General features: G+C 27.1%; 1 protein-coding gene across 5 annotated transcripts in view; it reads right to left on the bottom strand.

Moving 5' to 3' along the window:
* The window catches only part of LOC129972904 (uncharacterized), a 29,771-nt gene extending 10,566 nt beyond the window's left edge, over positions 1-19,205 (bottom strand). For 2 of the 5 annotated variants that reach the window (XM_056087216.1, XM_056087215.1), the window contains exons 1-3: positions 19,121-19,205; positions 18,111-18,177; positions 9,987-10,061 (exon numbers count right to left, since the gene is read on the bottom strand). The gene's annotated coding sequence lies outside the window, so the exon portion shown is untranslated. Of the gene's footprint in view, positions 1-2,004; positions 2,233-2,932; positions 3,012-9,986; positions 10,062-18,110; positions 18,178-18,928; positions 19,066-19,120 lie in introns of those variants that run through there. The other 3 variants (XR_008784912.1, XM_056087213.1, XM_056087214.1) reach the window with 3 other exon arrangements.
* Between the last annotated feature and the right edge of the window lie 557 nt (positions 19,206-19,762).

Raw genomic sequence — 19,762 nt, 5'->3', positions numbered from 1 at the left:
TATTTTAAAAGAACTTTTTTCATAATTTCATAACTGAAATTAATTGTAGTCCTGTTGTTTATGAGCCTGTTAAATTTTTCTGTTAAGTTCAGAAAAATTTAATGATTTGATTATTACAAATTGTCTGCTTTCCATCATGGTGATATTTTTTTTTCTTTCTTTCTTTCTTTTCTTAGACATTTGGTGACACTTTGCAACCAGATGCATGCTTCTCCGAGAAATGATATGGGGGAAAAAAGAAGTCTGAGAGATAGGTAAGAACAAGGATAATTAGCACTTCCTCCACAAATACAAAATGGTTGAAAAGAACAAAGAGAAATAGTTACAGCTAAATTCCAATTTATACAGGAGATTCTCATGGACAACGGCAAACATTTCTTCAGAGTAGCTACTGAATGAACATGAACACACAAGCATGAATATGAACACACAACAAGAGGCTCATTTTTAAAAACGTTAAACAGAATTTATATAGCATTATAATAATCTTTCCTCTTCATTTCAACGGCACTATTAAGAATGACTTCAATTTACATAAATTAAATGATTTTAAGATATACCCTCAATCAAGAATAAACATGCATGCCATCCAGTCATTGTTAAACTTTCATTTCAGAAATTGCCATACTATACCAAAATTACAAACAATATTCAGTTTAATAGAAAGAAAATAATAATTTTTTATTATTCAAAATATAAATTATATCTAAAAATGAAACTGAACATTGCAAAGAGTTTCAATATTGTCAATTTGAGGGAAAATATCTAAAAATAGCATTGCATTTCACTGGAATCAAACATAAATATCCAATTCTTTCCTTTCTAACAGAAACTTAATAGTACGTATATTTTGACTTTAGAGTACAAACAGTGGCAGCTCGTTAATTCAGAAATTAATACAGCTGCAAAAAATATTTATAAAGAGATGGTAATTTTTTTTTAAGACATATTACCCATTAGTAACCATAAATTTTTAATTACAAAGCCAGATATGAAGTTTGTTGCATTTCAAACATATCAAATGACCAGTAAATGATATAAATTACTTTTGCCAATAGAAAATTATGCAAATGTTGAAGTGATGACTCAGCACAAAAAAATATCAGTTTTATCCCCCCCCCCCCCGACACACATTGATCCACCTTCCAAAAAAATCCACCCAAATAACATTTCAGAAAATTATCTATGCATTTTTTTTTTTTAATGAATGATTTTCTACAAAAACTGAACATTCAATAAATCAGGCATATTTCTGTTCAGGAAATAAGAGGCAAAATTGAAACTTATAAACAGCCAATGAGAGAACAAATATATACTGAGAAAAGAGGGCCACTTTGAATGTGAATTGCAGGGGGAAAAAAATAATTTGTTGGACTGCATCCCAAGATGACCTGCTCGGACTACAATTTTTAAAATCTGTAAATTCATAGGGAGAAATTCTGCTTTTGGTCTTCAGTTAATACATTAGTCAAGCCACATGGGCAGCTTGTTGAAAAGCCTTGATTTTATTTATCTTGACTGTTGATTCATTATAATCTTATTTTCACATTATTAATCTCCACCCCACCCATTTCCAATGATCATCAAACTCTCAGAGTAAAAATGTAAGCAAAGAATTCGCAGAGTGAAAAAGTAAGCAAATTAAATTCAAAATACCTGAAAATGCAACTTTTAAAAAATAATTTCAAGCTATTTTGCAATTCTGCAAACCAAATGAACGAGCTGCCACTGGATACTAATTCTATCTTAAAATAAAATCTTCATACTGAGTAATATCAATATTAAAACACAGTAACTTTTAATAAAACTTACAGCACAAAACTGTATCAAAAGTTGCAATAAACATATAGTGAATACCAAAATCAAAAGAATTTCACCGGTCCATATCATTTAAGGTAGGGTGTATTTTATTTCAAACTGAAGGGTTTAGTGTTTTTTTTGGGGGGGGGGGCAATGAATACCATCATGGTAAACAAATCATCATCGTTTAAGACAGTGCAGTAAATGAAAAGAATGATGCAGATTATATACATTTTTCATGGTAATACATCTACCATTCTGAACAACAATAAGTCACCATTTTGAAATATAACTTTAAAAGATTGACAAAGAAATTTCTAATATCCGAAAAATGTAGATAGATGTATGTAGGCAACTCCAAATTGAGGGAGCAAAGCATGGTGAGGCAAACTTGAAATCCCGCATTACCGCTGATGAGAGCTGTAAACTATCCTGGAAAAAAAAATATCAAATTTTTTCCAGTTCAAAGGAAACTAAAGTTTTAAGTCTGAAGGAAAATAAATGGTTTTATCTTTCTTTGACTTCAGTAGAACGATTTGTCAACATGAAATGCATAAGCATGCTACAACAAACAATTTAGAAATCCTTGATTGAAGATATTTCACACAGACAAATGAAACATAAGCTATACGGTTTGCTGGTATTTACATTACAAGAAAGCACACACTAACATTTACAACATTGTTATGGATTATTTGTATTGAAAAGAGAAACACAAGTGCCACATTTTCCATACAACTTGGATCGAGCTTCATGCAAGCAGTTGTTTTTCCATTTAACATCAGAGTTCTGAAGTCACCATTTTTGTCTATCAATGGCCATTTAAAATAAAGCAAAAAAAAAAAAAAGTTTTACAGTTGATTTAAAAAGCAACATTCCAGTGCAAACAACAGATATATTGGACTCGGCAAATTATATTTAAGGTAACTACTTGAGAAAGAATGCAAGAACACAAACGTTTTCTAACATGGCATAAGGTATAAACATAAAATAAGGATAACGTGAACACAAAGCAATGAGTGCAATATCATTCTATTTTTATTTGCTCCAAAAATAAAAAGACAATAACAAAAATAAAGCTACATCTAAAAGTGGTCTGTAATAAGAAATAAAAAAAAATGCATATACATACCTCATTAATTTCCATAATGGTATAGAATTGAGCCATTTACACAGGACTTGATGGTACTTAGCAAATCTTACCTTACATCCTAAAAAACATTTCTTATTGAAGAAGACGGATAAAGATTTAAAAAAAAAATACTTACTTTTGAATAGAAGAGATTTTTAAGTAAATCAAAAACAAATTTCAACTATGCTAAAATGCTATAATTAATAGATACTTTAAGATAATTATTTTGAAATAAAATCATTATTAGAATGAATACCTCTAAACATTCAAACAGTTATGTTCTACGACAAATAATCTTGCACAACATTATAGATAAAAGAAATTAGTAAAAACTGCAACAATTAAAAAAAAAAGAATATACAGAACAAAAGTTTATATAAAGCTTCATCAGATCGAAAGTATACAGGCAAAGTTTAAACTTTAATAGTTAATCAAAAATGGCATTTGGAAATTTCAATTTTGGGGAAAATAAGTTTTTGACTTTCATGACATATACATAGTGCAATCAAATTATGCAACCATTCATATAGTAAAAATATACTAGATCATTCCATGAATGGAAGATTCCATGAAAACAGATTCATATCTATAAATCTGTTTATCATCAGGTTCAATATATAAAAATTACTGATTAATAGTAGCATGCAGAGCCTATATACAACATTAATAGTAATAAGCTAATAATTAGATATTTATCTTAGTGGTAATAATATGATTCACTTTTTTAAAATGAATATTTTACAATATACATAAAATAAATACATATATAATTATATGTATATTTACTATATACATATATAATTTACAAGCCAATGCTATTTAATGACTGCATTATGATTAATATGTATTGGTATGAAATGAGCCTTAAATCAGGCAGATGAAATAAATTCTGCAGACACTAGAATTCATTGTTCCAATCAGTACTAGATAGGTAGGAACAATATTTTTTTTAAAAGTCAACCTGAGATTGTTTAAGTTAATAATTCAGCCTTGACTCTGATTTTAATCAAAGAATTACTTTAGGATTAATGGTTCTTGTGTGACTCACTTGTAATGGTAATTGAATGTTTAAAATTTAAATAATTCATATTTTATGAAAAAAAAGAAGTAAATAAAAAGAATGGATTATTTTTTCAAAAAATTATCTCAAATAGAAATAGAATAGATGACATCCAAAATAATTCTAATTTCATGGCAAAATTTGGTGACGAGGGAGTTGCTTGAATTTTAAAATTATTTCTAGCTAGATTTGAAATGTATTAAAGTTTGCATATGAAATTCAAGTAAGTTTAAGAATTAATTACATTTTCTTTACAAACAATTTAAAAGCATTAGCTAAGAAAGCAGGACAATAATTTTGGGGGAAAAAGCTCATATGCCTATTACATAAAAGTCACTCGAGCAATGAAACATTCTTGTATTGTAGTGTACAGAAGTCTGAAGAAGGGAAGTTGGATTAGATAAAATTTCTGTCAGCAGGCCATGATTCAAAATTATAAATTTGTTTTTGTGCAGCTTCAAAATAGGACATTGATCTATTCATAACTAAACTAATGATTATCTCATAACTTGCAAGTTATGAAGTAATCACTGCAAACAAGATTTTCTCTAATGTAAAAAATATAATAGAGTAATTTTATTACAAGAAGAACTTTTCTCTGATACGAGGAAATCAGATCTAGATAAAATAAGACTATATGGGATTTTTTTTTTACAATCATTGGAACAATTAAATTTTTTGGGAAATCCTACTCATAAAATCTGCAAACTGCAGAACTCGCTTTTCAAAAGAAAGCCATTTTGAAAATGTAACTTTGCAAGAAAGAAGGGGGAAAAAAATCAATAGTTTAAGTGGAAAAAAAAATCAAGCCATAACAATTATCACACATCTATAAAAAAAATCAAAGAAAAATATTTGTAATACCACCTTTAATACTTATTACTACACCTTTTTATTATTTAAATAATAAATTTGATCAAATAATTAAATAATAAAACAAATAAAAGTATCGACTGCAACGAAATTCAAAAATAATTCATTCCAATTCAAATAAGTCAACAATTGCTGTGGTGAAATTTTAGTGCTGGAATTGATAATATATGAAATAATCAATCTATCATTAACCTCTTCAGTTCTGAGGTACACTTATGTGTACCTGCAATTTTTTTCATTTTTCTTATCCGGTAAAGTAAAATTTTTTCGAAATAATGCATGCATTTCAACATTTATGAATGTAGCTTCCATTTTGCATCAATAAATAGCACTATAGTTAGATATTTTTTCATATACATCGCTATTAATTACACATAACAAAAATGGCGTTGAACAGAAAACACAGCAAATATTACATTTTTTAATATCTATTATTAAAATATACACTTGTATATTTTTTATAAAATACTAAGTGTCTGGTTAAAGCCATTACCAAATTATATCTTGCTATCTATAATAGAATCTGTGAAAATACAAATTTTACTAAGGTACACATATGTGTACCTCACCTCAGGCATTTTCGCTCTCATTTTCTGACTGCTTGCGATCCATTACTGTGCTGTTTATCTTTTGAGTGCTTGTTTTCAAATTGTCATTTCTTGCCCTTGAATATATTATATATCTTTTTTATAATAAATAATTCTCATGTTCTGTAATGTAATAAAATATAAATTTAAAATTATTTATTTTTAAAAATATTTATTTTTAAATTTGAGTAAGAAATTTAATTTTACAGTTGTCTTGTAGTCAGTAATTGATATTTCAATAGAATATATGGAATTTTATAAGCTAATAATAATTTTATTCACGTCAATTGGCTTTAACTCAAAAGGAGGTTATTGAACTTTTTTCTAAACATGATTTTTGGGGAAGCCATAAAATTTCTCATGTATCAAAAATTATGAAACCTGGCAAATGGGATAAATGGGTCACAGACAATAGTCAAATGAGCCTTGTCAAGTAGAAAGATAATAAATCCATGACTCTATTATACCCATGTATAGGTAATGAGCCAATTGGAATAGGCAGAAGACAGTCAAAATAATGGAAACAAAAAGCTGATATAAAATAATCTGCTATTGTAAAAGCATGTAATATGAGAGGCATCGATCATTATTTTGCATATTACCGGTATGCAGTAGTTACAAAAAATGACCAACGCGAGCATTCACGCATTTTGTAGATTTCATAGTTGTCAATTGCTTGATATACTATAAAATGGTGGCAAAGTGACAAGCAGAGCTATTAGGAATGAAGCCGAATATGTTATGAATATAATGCAATTTCGAATGCATATAATTCGGTCCCTGTTGAAATAGGAGGGAATTATCATCAGCAAGAAAGAAACGAACAAGTAAAATATCATCTTTGAATGAAAACAAATTAATAGAAGAAGAGTCATAAAATGATGGAAATGCAACTAAAAGGCCACTGGAGATTTCATTACTACCATCTGATGAAAATACCTCTAAAAGAGCAAGAAAGATTGTCCCTTCCAATTAAAAAGAAATAAGACTAGATATGTCAAGCCATCTACAACATTGCATGGACGATAAGTATGAATCAAAATACAGGTATAGAGGATGTAAATCTTTAAGTGTCAAGTGCTCAAAATGCAGTAACTACTTATGTAATATTTAAAAAAAAAAAAATTTTTAATGAAATTTCATTCAAAATAAGGTTTAATAGATGATTAATATAATAAATTTTGTATTTTTTTTCATTTATAAGGCCTTAGAATAGGAAAAGTATAGCTATTAAATAATTAGGTATATATATATATATATATATATATATATATATATTGGCGAGATGCTTTAACTTGCTTGAGACCTGAGGTACACATATGTGTACCTAAAAATTATGTGACTTAAAATTGTTTGATTAGCAAATATTTTTTTCCTCAAACTATTGAGATGTACAAAGATGAAAGATATAGAAATCAAGTTTTTAAACCAGTTTTAAAAAAGTCAGGTCTGAAGAGGTTAAGTAAATGTTGAAAAAGAAACTCTGTAATTTTTCATGTATAAATTCCTATAACGTATTGCTTATGTTTTACTTTCCTATATACAAAGAGATAATATAATTATCGAAAATTTCAATCTCAAGATTACAATGAATCTCCAAGATTGAAGTCTCATCAAATCCAAAAATACAGGAATACTGTCTAACATTTTCTAAATGAACAGAATAACTCAAAAACAAAGAATCAAGTGAAATTCAAAGAATAATGTGAGTATTTACTAAATTCATAAGTGAAATTTAGTGAATAATCCATATATTAAACAAGTTCCTATCATTATCACAGCAAATCTGCACTAAATTTTACTCCAAATAATCAATGGTGGATTTAGGTATTTTGTGGCCCTTGGCTGTACACATTACTAAGTCAATCTTTTAATAAATTTATCTATTTACTTTCACATTTCGACATAATTTTAAAACATTAATGATTTATTTAAGGTTTTATCTTTTTTATTTTATTAATTTTATGAAAATTTAATTGTTTTAATTTATTTACTACTAACCGGTTCGCCAATCTTAATGCCCATTAAAATTTTAATAATTAAATATTTTATGTAACTCCTATTTTAATAGCTTCTTCATCAAAATAGTTTAAAACTTCAAATTATGATAGCCATATAATTCATTCATAATATTATAAAGGCTTTCAGCCATAACGTAATATGCATCTCTCTAATTTCCTTTTAGCTCCCGTAGAATTTATGCTTTAAATTAAAGTGGAAATGGTTAAATTGCAATTAATATAAGAAAAATTTTTACTGAAACGAAGCATTTTTTTTTTAAATATGAGTACTGAAAACAGAGTCACAGAGTATTTAAACCTTATATATCTTGGAATATCTTTCTTAATTTATGTAATATCTCAAGAAGTTTTCTACAAAATTTTCTCAGATTCATCATAAATAGATCAATTAATTGACAATGTTTGGTTTTAAATTCATGAAACTCTAAGAAAATAAACAGAATCGTTTGAAATAATCGGTCGAAAACATGTTAAGCCTTCAAAACCGTTGAAAATAGAGTTGTCAACAATCAGAATACAATGCGCATGCGTGAATTTTCAACGCCAGTTACGGTAACGCACATTCGTGAATTTTCTACGCCAGTTGGGGTAACGCTATGCAGATTAGACATTTTTAATTTCCTTTATTCTGTTTTATTTTAATTCAAAAGTACTTCAGAATGAATCTGAAAGATCGATTAATTAACAACGTTTAATTATAAATGCATCAAACATTAAGAAAATAAACAGAATCGTTTGAAATAATCGGCCGAAAAATGTTAAGCCTAAGCCTCATTAGCGTGGGAAAAAAATGCTGAAGCCTTACTCATTTGGCGGTGGGGAAATAAAGATTATTTTTGGCGGGAAGGTGAGTTTGTAATCAATAATGAAAATTCTAATTAAAATTTCAAAAAAAGGGACCCCAGGTGCACATTCCCGACCTCCAAGGTATACACGTGCCAAATTTGGTAGCTGTAGGTCAAATGGTCTTTTCTGTAGAGTGCCAAAACACACACACATTGAGCTTTATATAAGTATAGATTAAACAGAGCTGAGAACTTTGAAGCTTGACTAATTATATTTAATTGTGTTAATATAATCCTAATATTTTAGAACTGATATTTTTAACAATTTAATCATTTGACAATTAGGAAAATAATGTTTCTTAATCATCTTGCTTGCAGTTCCTTCTCCAGATATGTGGTTGTTGCTTAAAAATTATAAATCTGTTCAAAAATTTGTTCAAATTTTGTCAAAAGAAACAATCAGTCCCAGTAATTATATAAATTTCAACATTTTTATTCAGAAATATAATGAAATAAATGAATGAAATTCAATATTTTGTCTTTAAACTTTATAGATATATTTCAAATTTTGCATTAAATCGGTTAATGGGAATCGGTATAAGATTTGATTTATCTGTTTCTCTACCTAAATGGATGAACCTAATTACACAAAAATGCAAAACAATAGATTGATAAAAATTCATATAATTGCATAAAACCTAGACAAAATAATATTTAAGGGCAAATTAAAAGTATTTTTTGAAAGTATGTGAAGAAGCTGAAAGAACACTTTTAGCTTATTTATTTATTATCATTTTGAGAAACTGGCCACTCATATTTTTTCATGCTATGGCTATTAAAAATAGGTTTCATTAATCAAAATCATCGGTTGCTACACAAAGAGGATCACACTTCCATGACATACTACTTCCAAAATTTCAACTAATGCAGTAATTTTAAAGTTTCATGCTGATGTTGCAATGATTAAAAACAAAGAAAAATACAGAATTGATTCTATATACAACATATTCCAACTGCAAACTAGAAACAAATAATATGCATAAAACCAAACTACAATTAAAATCTGTCTCAAACAATGAAAAAGGCCAGTCAGTGTTTACTAGGATATGATTCTGCATCAGTTCTACAACCATACATAATAAAATTGCTTCAATTAATTTATCTTTAGAGATTTATTTTTTTTAATCTACCCAAAGGACAGAATTAGCAAGAGCAAAGTAATTTTTCATTGTGAATTATACTGCTCATGTATGAAACAAAATTTCAATGCCACTTTCATTTACACCCAAAAATATCATAGAAAATATATAAAAAATTAACTTTTAAAATTAAAAAAATGTTACAAATGGCATCCCTTACAGAATTCTTTCCAAACAACTTCTTTCCAGAAAATTGCTTTTATTACATTAATACAATGTGAATACTCTGTTGGATAAAGGAAACAGGCAACTAGATATTGGAGTTTTAAGAATTGGGAAATGGTACAAAAATCAAATTATGTACACCTTCCTGCAATTTGTATCAATTAAAGAAATATTTAGAGTTTTAAATCTAATATTTTTCAAGAATATTTCTTTTGTCTCGGAAATTGAAAGACATTTTTTCCCCTTCAAAATCTAAAATTTTTGTGGTTGAATTTTTTTTTTTTTAATATTAAAACAAGAATAATTATTTTTTCTTTGCTGCAAACTTTGATTAGATAGTATATCATGCTTGAAAATTTCATACCTGCTGATAAACTTTATGATTGATCACATTTGTATTCAAAGAGGCAGCCTGACTGAAACAGATGATGAAGAATGCCTGTAATTTGAAAAAGAGGAAAATTAATAAAATTTTAATAAAGAAGGAAAATAAAAAAAAAATCTGAAATTTCTATATGAGTAGTTACTAAGATTAAAAAAATACTATGCATCTATGTGATATATTGTATATTTATAGTTTACAAATCAATACTAATAATGCTAAACACTATATTATTCCTTTTACTTTATTTCCATATGAAAAAATTCATGTATATTTTTCTAAAGTATACTTTTAAATACTTGTAAGTAAAATACATGTGAAATAATTAAAGTAATAGCAAAAAATCTGCAGTCAATTTAAGTCATGTCCTGACATCTATATTCTAATAACAGATCAATAATTTTAAAATACAAAATTTATTTAGAAATTAGATTTCAACATTCAGAATCATTAATATGATCATTTTATTTTTAATAAATGTGTGTGTGTGTGTGTGTGTTAGCACTCTATAAGTGACATTATGTGTGTCCAAATTTGTCATATATGCTACTTTGGAGGACAAAGTTTTTTATCTTGGAGCATTTTTTAAAATTTTTATATTGGTATTTTAATTAATTAAAAATTAAACTGAATTTTGAGGTTTTCCTGCAGAAACTTCTGAAAATGTTATTGAACAAAATCAGTTTCACACCATTCTTTTTAAAGATATCAATTTAAGCTATGCAAAATTTTTCTGATTTGGGGTGATTTATTCTTTGCCCAATTTAAAACAATACACATACTGTTGAATTTAAATTCAAACTTCTTTTCATTGCTTCATCAAATACTTAATTATGGGCTTTTCTACCATAGCTGGAAGTGAAAAAAAGATTATGTTTAATATCTGTGTAGGTTATAAGATGAATAAAAAAAAAAGTGAATTTACAATACAACTAAATTTTAAAAAACAGACAAGTTGGACATTTATACTTTTAATAATGCTACATTGTCATGCAACTGATCTCCATTAGAAAAATTCATGTATGCAATAAACTGATAATATGTAAGATAATTAAAATAACACGACTTCAGAGTCATTAAACGTTGTATGGAACTAACAATGTTTTCAAAATAATGGGCATGAAATTATGTCTAAGCAATCGAACTAGAATTAAATATAACCAATATCTTTGGCAAAACAACTGGTAATAAAAAGTGACTAGTATATAATTTATAATTATCATAATTAATATGTTCATTCTAAATACATAGCTGTTTCTTTCATATTCATAAATTTCATATTCTGGCTTGTACATCTTAAAAACCAATCTAACTTTGTAAAGAGTTATAAACATGTGCTTGACTTTGGATATAAATATATTCTACATATTGATTATTAATTAGTTTAATATTCATCATGAAATGTTAAAACAATGCTAAAGGCAATATTTTGGGATAACAAGTTCAATTAAGCATGATATCAAATCTTTTTTTTTTTTTAAGAAAATATCAGAATACAAGTTAAAAATAACAGAGGCAAAGTCTTAATGCAAGTTGCAAAAGATGAACTTTTAATAATGTTGCAAGAAAGTCACAAATTGCAAAATATTAACATGTTAAAATAGTTGCGTAAGTCATCATAGTAATCTCATAGTTTGCAATTTGTTCATATATAGTGAATTCACAATAGTGTTTAAGAATTTCTCAAGAAATCTATATTGCATGAATATTTCGAGTCTTCTTTGCAATTACTAAGATGTTATGCAGTAGGCCTTTTTAAGATAAAGGCAGCAATGGCATTTGAGAATCTATAGTGCAATATCAGGTCACAGAAAATAAAACATGACTTTTTTTTTCTCTTTCAAATTCTTAAATATTTTTAGGCTAAAAAAATAAATAAAGTCATTTTGACGTCAAATATTTGGCTACAAATTACTGAATAAGTTTAAATAGAATTACTTACAATATGATTGAATAATCCTCAATGTTTAGACTTATTTACCAATTTTAAATTTATGATTACTTTTCAAAAGTCAATAAAAATAATATAATCTTAAAGACAGCAGTTAACAGAAATTGGAATTAAAAAAATCAAGTTTGGAACGATTAGATATGTTTTTAAAATATTCATAAAATATTTAAATGAATTTTAAAAGCCCTTTTAAACTTTTAACAATAACATTCAAATATGTAATTCATATGTGTCACAATGTGTAATAATTATCAACAAGCAGATGTCCCTTTTTAAGTTTGGATTTAATCAGAATTTATTAGATATTATTACTAACAATTGGATTACAGCTAGAAAGCTTAAATATTGATGGAATTCATTCAGCTTCCACTAATGGGTTAGCTTTTTAGAACTAGGCCTCAAAGAGGCAATATTTGGTTCAACCAATGAAATTTTAAATTTAGGATTCCAAACTACCTCGCCCTTTGACCTGTTTAATGTTCTTTCCTTTCATTACTTTCAAAATGGCTTCCTATATATTTCCAGGAATAAAAATATGAATTATTTTTATGAATTATAGTCTCAATAATAGTTTCATATTAATTTATGATCTATTCATAACAAATACTTTGCATAGTTTGAAATTCCTTAATTCATAATTACTATTTCTAACACTTTAAAATAACTACTCATATTTAACATTCTCGTTTAATTCTCAATACTTTCTATACTAACAAATGGTTCAATTTTTGAGATAATGTGTTATGAATTCTTGAAATACAAGATCTATTTAATAACATCCATATCTTACTTGGCATTAAAATATAAATTTGCAAGTTAACAAAGATATCATAATCAGCAAGTATGCATCCTTTTTAACATCTTGGAACACAAAGTAAACAAAACTCTTGTTAATCTCATGCATACTCAGTTCTTTTACAGAGATAATCTCTGTATAAGTTTCAGCCCTTCTCTTTTCTTAAAGATAATCTCTTGAGAGATTGACTGACTAAGAAAGTTTAAAACTTTGCCTTAGGCTTGCTGAAATTGGTGAGCTCACTATGAAACAATTATTTAGCTCAATAGATGATAGCGATAAATCTTGAACCAGAACATCAACAGATGACATTATCAGCATAGGGTAAAAAACTCTCTTCTATATTTCAGAATGACAGGGAGTTTCAGTTGTTTCAGCATACTAAAGATTTCAAATGTCTGTCTGAACACCTGTAGTATAGCACTCAGAAAAAAATAAATTATTCTCTTTGAACTTTGATAGAGTACTGGAAAGTGCCATTCCTACTCATAATTTTAACAAACTTCTATTTTGAGTTATAGTTTGGCAAACTTTCAGATATCTGATCTCTGGAATCAGATTTCCAATTTCAGAATTCAAATACACCTATTTGTATTCTGTCTTGCATCTTCAATTTTATTATTCAAGTAAATCTATTTTAATTTTGAGTATCTCTTTTTATGAATAACATAGTTGAACTAGGAACAGTTGTAGCATTTGAAGATTTTTAGTATCATATGAAGAATGTACCTAATTAAAGAGTTTTTAGCATTTGCTTTAAAGAGGTAACAAGCTGATGTGCAAGAGGTTTAATGGAGTATTTGAATTCAAAATTCTTAATCTCTAGATATTGCTAATGATTTAGGGGGGGGGGCTTACGAATACAATTACATAACAAAATGTAGATACCTTGAATATATAAAAGCGCATAGTAATCATAAAAGTTTAATTAAAAATTTAACGTGAAAAATAAAATGAAGAAAAATTAGTTTTACATTGTGAAGCTAATTTACAAAATTTGAGTCACATAACCATATTCATTTGATGCTGAGCAAGTTGTCAAAAGACTTGCCACAAACAGGAACTTTGGTCTTTTGATTTTTATAGGATGTTTAGATTCACAAGTTTCAATTTTTATAACAATATTGCTGTATCTATTGAGTCTTTTGAAGAATTTTAATTACAATTTTTTACGAAATTCATTGATGCTAGAGATTTGTATTCATAGTAGATATTCACGTTTTCTACAAATCATGGAATGTTTCTAATTTGACACACTGTTTTATTTTTTTCATATTTGTTTGTATTTGTTTATATTTATTGTACATTTTCAGGATATACTAGGATATTCCACAAAATGAACCTTAACTTTTCCAGGATCAGTTTTGTGTTTGGCACATTTAACACAAATTTGATTGCTGTGAATATCTTTATCATGGCCAGAATATTTTTCTGATGTTTTTTTGGAAGGAAAATTCCTTGTCTATACATAATCTGGGAAGGAAACCCAGTTAAACATTCTTCCTTTACATAAGCATATTTTACAAGGGCTTTCCTATACTTGTAACTTTACTGTAAATCTTTTAAAAGTTGATTCATTTCCTCATCTTCTTCTATCTCCTATCACAACTTTCTGTTTAAGCCAATGTTTCAATTTTTATTATCTGGATTATTGTAATATTATCTTTTATTTCCAGTTCTTTTGAAATTTTTGGAAAACAAAGTCCGCGTTTCCATGATTAGAGATTCTGCATAGTATACAATAACTTTACAATCATTCCATTTTGAAATCTATAACATAATAATCTAAAATATATTAATATTGCAATTGTTGTTTTGCTACCAAAGGTTTAAAATCTGTTATTAGAGTGAATTTTTTACTTATTAAGTAGAAAAACTTTTTAATATACTTTACAAGCATCAACAAGTCATCCATATAAGTTTTAAAAACAATATTAATTGTATGAATTTGTTAGCTTGAAGTTCTTCACACTTATTACATCATTCCCTCTGTATCTAATTCCATGCAACAAACGTTTTCCTTCATCTTTAAATCAATCATTACAGAAGCCTACCCACCAGAGGTACAGAAATTAGGTGAAAACTATGAAATTATGGATGTATAGTGAAAAACTGCAAATAATGTTCACTTCCTGAATCTTTGCTCTCAGCAGTGCTGGTAAGAAAAAAGACTTTTAGCATAATTAAAAATAACAAACAGAATCTTGTTCCAGCATGGATACAAAAGCACAGGAGTTGTTTCTCATAACAAAAATGCATTTGTTATAATGTTAAACTGAGCAATGACGACTTTAAAAAAAGAAAAAGTATTTGCTATTTAATTTTACAAAATTGTAAATGTCTAACAAATTTGTTTGAATAACAAAATCGTATTATGTAATTTTTTTAATTATTTCTCTTAATAACTTTAATAATAATTTCACTTTTTTTTTTGTTAAATAATTTTGTATAATGTTCAAAAATATTTTTTTATTTAAATAAAATTCTTTAGAAGTATCTATTCTTCAATAATTTATTGATAGTACATTAAATGCAATACATCCATCTGTAAAGAATACTACTAAAGATTTGGAGCCAATGTTGGAGGTTATGTAGATGATGAACTGGATTTTTCCTTGGATAATTTAGAGTCCCTAGAATTAAATATGAATAATGGAATTTCATTTTTTAACTATTTATCAAGCTTATTTGCTTTTGCTTTTTTTACACAGCAAAACATTCCTTTAAACAAGTCCAATTTCTGAACAAAAATTACATTTCTTAGAGGTAAATCTACATTTCTTTTTAACATAATGTGTGTCATTTGTCACTTCAATACCATTTTTCATAGCCAATACTATCTGTGATATTTTTCAAGATCAGTGCTATCATCTTCGAATATAAAGAAAATTAAACTCATAGCATGACAGCCCAAAGGGGGTCAAGGCCTACAGTGCCCATATCGGCTTTCTTGACCGAGGGTCTTGGAGTGTGAGGTATATATCCCGATTAGGTGGTCAGTCTAATGCAGAACCTCCAATGTTTAGTTCCCAAGCATGCTTGGTCCTGAGTTTATCGACCCACTGAAAGCATGAAAGGCCGAGTCGACCTTGCCCAGCCCAATGATCAAACCTAGGACCTGTGCGCTGGGAGAGCGAAGCACTACAACTACACCACCAAGCTTCACCTTCTTTAAATAACTAATCTAATATTGTTTTATCATATAACCAACTCTCAAAACATCATGCAAGACAATATTTATATGTTATCATATGCGCAATTTACAGCAAATGCTATGAATGGCACAATACAAATATTTATACATTCAGCTAAATATTTCCTCTTCTTTTCATTTTCAATTTAAGAAGTTATGGTGAGAAAATATGATTAATGATTTAGGGGTAAATAATATTGTCAAAGAAGAACTTTCAAATTATCCGAGGTTCAATCAAAAGAAGTGTCAGGAATCAGCAAGTGGAAATCAAAATCAGCTTATTCAATAATCGAAAAACTAAAGCATGTGCATTCTTACAAATAAATCCTCAATGCCAACTTATGCTTTGGGTTTTTGGAATACGAAATGCATGCAATTCTACATATATATTTCACTGGAACAAATTACATGTAGAGAGCATTACAAAGAAATATATGACATTGTTATCAGCAGGTAGGTATCAGAATAACATCACAGAGCAGTAAACAAAACCCTCACATACACAGTCAGGGTCAGTTAACATTTAATATCTGCATAAATTTTAGACACAATAGATCTACATGTACGCACACACAAAATTACAATAACTAAATTAGTATAATTGAAAAAAAAATTAATTTTAAAATGATGTAAAATTTATTTTTGTGTTATAATATTTTTTAAATTATCAAAAAAAAATCCAGCTAAAATTAAATAATTGCTCCACAGAGCATATTCCACCTTTCAAATCATATATGTGTCATTTTTAGTAGCTTTAAGTTAAGTAGAATGAGTAGTTAAGTGCCAACACATACAAGTTTTTTTTATTATTATTATTATTATAATTAGCAATACATTTTCAACAAAATTAAGCATAATTAAAACGAAAGAAAATTTGCAATAATTATAACTATATAATGTCATACTATAATTTTTAATTGCAAAAATGATATTCTATTTTGTTGATTGAAATAATTTTCATGGACATTGGGGGGGGGGGAGTATTTGATAAAGCAATATAATGGATTGATAAATTAATATAATGGATAGATTTATATATAAAAATAGTATGTAAATAAAGTGGAAAATTAAAACTCACACAATAGTATATTAAATGAAATTCAAATTCTTAAAATCGAAAAGAAGGAAAAGCCTTACAATTTTTGAAGGGGGAAAAAATGAAATTAACAAATTATGTTATTCTAAACAAAATAGCATTTAAGATCCAGAAGACACAGAACCAAGATGAAAATTCAATCAAACTTCTCAATCTTCTTACATTACGTTGAATGGGAGCAAGGAAACAGATTGACTACCCACAATACCCCCTATTGCAAATGAGGAGTATAATTAACTCGTAGTATTTTAAAAATCACCATCTGAACTGATGATAACAAACAATCTATGTACTTTGTCCTTAACTGTCTATAGTTCTGTTGCACAGCTAGAAGAAGCAATGATTCTTCCTGTGATTTTTGAAGTAGCACAGCTTTCTTGGAAACACAGGATCTTAATTCAAGTGGGAGATGTAATGAAAGTAACTCAACCTTATAATTAAAGAGTTTTAAAAAAATGGATATTCATGATATATTTTTTATCATTTATTTATTTAATATACATGTCACAAACTTAAAATGCACTTAGAAGAATTAGCATTTAGGAATCATCAAGAGATAGATGTTTCGATAGCTGCTTGGAATAATGCTATCTGAAGAAATATCAATAAATATGAAATAAATTAAACAAAATTTTCTTCATAATTCAACATGGATTGTTTTAAAATAAAATTATAAACTAAAATGGTGTTATAAAAGTGATAGATATTATTTCATTAAACTGCTACTAGATCAAAATACCTCAAATAAAAAAATGAAATACAACAAAAACATTTATTTTGACAAATTTGAAATTAGGATGTATAATCTAATTACATATATTTGGATAATTCTTGATGTTGGTCTAATGGAAAAAAGACAAACATATTTAAGAGTTAGCAAAAAACTGGTAAAAACAATGCATAAAAATTATAAGTTATAAATAGTTAAATTTGAAAATATTTTGATTCTAAAAATAAGACAGCTTGAGCTAATTTGTTTTATAATATATCTATAAAATATGTATATGCTGATCATTTAAAATAAATTTGAATGAAAAAGTGAGAGAGCCAGAAAGAATAAGATAACTTACATTAATAGCATTCAACTTGAAAAAAGTTTATTGATCCTGTTTTCAATTGTTGCTAAGTTGATTATTTCTGTAAAATAAATTAATATCAATAAATACATACTTCTTAAACAATACAATTAGTATTTTATAGAAAGCTTGAATCAAACAAAATAATTTGTTAGTAGTGTCTAAAAGTTCTAAAATTCAGTTATTATAAATTTATATAATTGTATTTTAAAACATTTTATAAGCTTAATAATTTTATATTTAGAAAGTTTAACCTTTTTTTAAATTTCAGTAGTTAATTTTTATGCTTTATTTTTCTTCAAATTAGACAAGGAAGAAGTATACAAATGTTGAAGATGGATCTTATACTTTTGAGCTATGGGTAACTGATATTATTTCTAGGAAAATTAAAACTCAATTTCACATTTTAATGTATGGATTATGTATAAAGTATGTGTGTAAAGCCTTACTGCACTATACTTGTTAATGAATAAATAAAATCATATTAAACCATAAGAATTTGCTGTGTTTTAGTTGTTTATATAACTTTCTAGGTGATGAAACGTTCCATTTTATTAGCGGTTGATAGGGTAAAGTATTTAATTGCAAAGTGTACTAAAATGATTGAAACAGCAGAATCAATTATTATATATATATTTTTAAATATATTTATATGCATAAAATATATTTTGGCAATCTTTTTCATTCCCAAGCACATAAATACTAAACGATTATATTATATTAGTTATCCAAGCAAATTTTTCGTTATAATTAAAAAAAAGTTAAAAAATTACAATAAATAATAATTTTAAATCAAAATTCTATATGCTGACCTCAATATTTACAATAACTTTAAAAGCCGAAAGTAAAGTAAACACCGAGTGTAAAAAATGCATCAAAACCTACAAACTGTTTAGTAATTTTATACACACAATTTAATCAGAAAATTTTTACGCGGTATCACCATAAATATAATTGCAAAATATAATCATTAAAAATTGGGAGTTAAAAACGAAAAAATTCACCGATTTGACAAGCACGCCAGGAAAATTAACTTTATCTTGGACCTTGGCTACTATTAATAAACAGAAGCTATCCTTTGGAAACGAGTCCGGATAATTGTATCCACAGATCAAAACAGAGTCAAAATTACGGTGTCCCGCTGATTCAACGAGAATCTTACACCACCAATCAGAATCAAATGAATTTAAATATAACTTTTATTTTTATTTAGAAAAAAAAGAGCAAAAGAAAGAATTTCTTTACGAGAGGCTATTCCTCAAAAAGAATTGTCGGAAGAAGAAAATTTTTTTCAATAAGAAACAAAAAATAGTGGTTCCAAATAGGTGAAATCAAAGGATCAACTTCATGTCGACGTTAAAGGACTATAGATAGTAACTAATATTCATGTAAATAATTGCAGGGTGCCCTCGAACCAGCTCCGAAATATGAAGTAGCATTCATTAATTTAAAAATAACGAATTTAATTATTTACTAAATTAATTATATATTTTTATTTCAAATGTGTAGTATCGACAGCACTGCCCATGACAGTAAAATCAGTACCACTAAAGTAGAAAAAGAAACAACTAAAAATGATTTTAAACATTTATCTTCCTTTGAGATAATGATATTGCTTGGCGAATAAAATTAAAAATATAAAGCAG

This window comes from Argiope bruennichi, chromosome 6 (assembly GCF_947563725.1).
Source record: "Argiope bruennichi chromosome 6, qqArgBrue1.1, whole genome shotgun sequence".
NCBI lineage: Eukaryota > Metazoa > Arthropoda > Arachnida > Araneae > Araneidae > Argiope > Argiope bruennichi.
This window is presented reverse-complemented; position numbering and strand designations above follow the sequence as displayed.